The sequence below is a fragment of the Tupaia chinensis genome, unplaced genomic scaffold (genome assembly GCF_000334495.1).
Source record: "Tupaia chinensis unplaced genomic scaffold, TupChi_1.0 Scaffold145860_1, whole genome shotgun sequence".
Classification (NCBI taxonomy): Eukaryota; Metazoa; Chordata; class Mammalia; order Scandentia; family Tupaiidae; genus Tupaia; species Tupaia belangeri.
This window is the reverse complement of record NW_006205718.1, coordinates 1,086,540-1,090,021: the sequence shown is the minus strand read 5'-3', so window position 1 is coordinate 1,090,021 and position 3,482 is coordinate 1,086,540. Positions and strand designations below refer to the sequence as shown.

At 43.7% G+C, this 3,482-nt stretch overlaps 1 pseudogene; it reads left to right on the top strand.

The window, feature by feature from the left end:
- The first annotated feature begins 745 nt into the window (after positions 1–745).
- Positions 746–1,078, top strand: LOC102473981 (cytochrome b-c1 complex subunit 7 pseudogene; annotated as a pseudogene).
- Positions 1,079–3,482: the final 2,404 nt, after the last annotated feature.

Below are 3,482 nucleotides of genomic sequence, written 5' to 3'. Positions count from 1 at the left end.
AATTCCTTAGGGATAAAGTGAGGAATTAATCTTTACATGCCAAGGAAAGGTTCAGTGAAGAAATGAGTGTCTCAGCCACTTGTATTCATGTCATTTTTGTCCTTTAAATAAAGACTGGAGCACCAATTTCAAAGGCCTGGTGGTTAAGGGAGCCAGGTCCCACATTGCTGATTAAAGTGTGAATCCTGGCCTTGGCAGTTTAAGAAACACACTGGGGGGCATATGTGCTCTGAATCTTGAAAGGATGCAGAGGTGGAGAAGGAGGGATGGCAGCATGACCAAGACCCATTAGAGGGTGCTTTCTTCCTCTCCCTGTATCTTCCTCTGGAGAGATAATGCACCCTCTGGTAAACAATAAATAAATAAAGACTGGAAAATACATACAAGTATGTCAAAGCAATGAATCTAACTATCAGTAAAATCAGTTTTTTTCTTTAAAACTGACCAGCAATTATTCTTTCAAAGAATTTGATAAAACCAAAATATTTAAGAATTGTTTTATTTAACTTTATTTATTTATTTAAATTTTGACCAGAGAGGGGCAGAGAAAGAGAGAGAGAAAGGGAGAAAGCATGCCACCAGTCCAGTTCTCTAACTGCAGTCAGCCATGTTGGGAGTCCAACACCCTTAACCACCACGCCACCTGCCTGCACCAATAAAACCAAAATCTTAATTATTGATTTGTGCTTCCTGGTAGAAATTGGTCACAATTTTTTTTTTTTTTTAAGAATTATTTTAGGTCAAAATGGTGAACAGGCCTGCCATTTCAGCATCAGGCTGGTGGCTAGATGGTATTCAAAATGGTATCACAATTCTGCAGGATTCAAAAAACTGAGATTAATGCGAGATGATACAATATAGGAGAATGAAAATGTGAAAGAAGCCATAAAAAGACTTCCTGAGAACCTTTATAATTACAGGATGTTTCGCATTAAGAGAGAGCCCTGGACCTGACCATGAGGCAGTAGGTCTTGCCTGAAGAGCAATGGAAAAATACGAGGAGGATAATTTCTATCTTGAACCATATCTGAAAGAGGTTACTCAGGAAAGAAAAGAGAGAGAAGAGTGGGCAAAGTAACACAGTTGCATTCATAGATACGGTTGTCCTTACAGTATTTTTATGAACTTGGTCAAGCCTGAAACATTTAATTTATAAATTATTTGGTCTGCAGATCTATTAGTTTAAATACATGTCTACTGTAACAAAAAAAGAAATATTTTATTTTCTCTTATTTATTATTTTCTAATTGAACCAGAGAGAGAAAAAGAGAGGGAGGGAAAGTGAGAAAGCAAGCTGCCAGGTCCAGGACTCGAACTGCAGTCAGCCAGATAGGAGTCCAGCACCTGAACCACCATGCCACCTGCCAGCCCCTGCGACTCTTTGTTTTAAAATATCTTTTCAAAAATGGGTCCAAAGTAGGATGGATATACCACTTAATCAAAGTAACTGTAGTCATCACCACACAAAGCACTATTGGATGCAATGGAATTAATCAGAACTATTACCTATACAACTAAAAGATCACAAACAAAACTACTCCCTCGTAAAACATGACACATCTGTAGGATACAAGAGTATACATGATGGTTAGGAACATAGGATGGCATCGAAATGCTAGCTGTGTGGGTAGGGACAAATTACTTAACCATCAATGTGCCTCGCCTCTGTCCTCTGTGAAACAAATGATTAAAATATCTACCTTATGAGGTTGTGGGTAATTGAGCTAGCATATTATTCTGCCCCTGAAAAAGTGCCTGGCACAATAAATGAGTATAAAAGTCATCCATTATCACTGTGTTTTTAACTTTTGAAAGCCTCTTTACATATTGCATTTTCCCCCTCACAACAATGTGATGAGATTGGATTGTTTGCTATTACGATGTGAAGAATAGGGCACTGTCGGAGAAGACATGACTACCCTAAGATACTTTAAGTGGCTTAGTTTGGACTAGAAACCACATGTAACCTCCACCTGGCCCAAATTGATCAAATCACCACAGACACAGTTTGGAGCATTCTTTTATGTTTTCCCCATTGTTTCTTCCTGGTGTCAGCCACAGCCTACCTGCAGACCTGGTAGGAACCGATGAACCACCCAATCTGCGCACGCTGAAAAGTCGGAGAAGCTTTACTTTCACAGCGCCTGACGGACTGGGCACTACAAAGACAGTAGCTATTGATGAGCGAAACACAAAGCGCTACTGTGCTCCTCAATTACAGAAGAAGGTACTCCACAAAATCAAGTCTGCCAGAAAGAAGACCTGCTTAATAGTATGTTTTTCTGTTACAAACACAATGTGACAACAGAAACTAAAATTAATTTTTTTTAAAGAGAGAATTTTGCTGTAGGGTGTGTGCGCTTGCCCAAGAGACAGAGAGACTGATAGTGAGAAATCACCCCTTTGGGGGGGATGGCCATACTGCAATCCTTTCTCCTCCATTCTCCTCTCAGGATCCTGGGCACGCATGCCCACGTGCCCTGCGTGAGTTTCAAGCCATTGGGTCTGGGCCTCGAACTGTTGTGGACTATGTGGGAGTCCAGCGACATATCCATTATGCCATCTGCTGGTCCCAAAACTAAAGTAATTTTTAATAATTTTGTTTTTCTAACTCAAAAAAAATACAAGTTTTACAAAAAGGACTTTCACAAGACTGCTGAAAATTACCCCAACTAATTATATTTCATGACATGCTTCTTTGCCCAAATAAGCAACTGATATGACTAAACAATATTTCAGCTTGGGAATACCTTCATCAGTACTTATTGCTTAGGCTGCAACTGAATTCCAGCCCCGCAGCTTCTGTACAGCCACCTGCCCATTGAACAGAACACAGTTAATGCACTTCAAATTCAAAGGCAGAGGAAAGGCTTCCAGGGAACCCATCTGAACCAGGTTAGTTCCAAAGTGCAAAAGGTCTCCACAACCACACCTAGACACCTCATCTTTTTATTTCTCTTCAAATGAGCAATTAGAAGCTAAGATACACATAAAAGATCAGATTTGACAGCAGCCCCTGGCTGGGGCCTACCTGTGCATTGGCGGCAATGCCACTCTGACGCTCACTGCGGCGCCTGGAGATACACAGGTAAGGCAGTCCTGGCCCCTGGCCTGGAGCGCGCTCTTCCAAGCCTTGCACGTGGCGCCACCTGAGACATCTGCCTACAAGGGATCCAGCAGGGGCGGGGCCCGAGGTGTGTTTGGGGACAGTGCCGCTTCCAGACCCACCAAGATTGGAGCAGGAAGGTCTAGATGGTCCTTCTGTAAACCCCGACTGGGCACCCGGCCCTCCTCGCTCCGGGCCACCTTACTCCCGCCGATCTGGCTCGCGGGGCCTCCCGACACCTGGGGGAGCCTCAAGGAGTCACCTCCCGGCGCCTCCGCTCACTGGAGCCGGCGACGCCGCCACCTGGCCCGGAACGCTAAGTCACGGTCGAGCAACCGTTACCGGAGCCCGCGACCGGGGAGGCCAGCGACTCCCG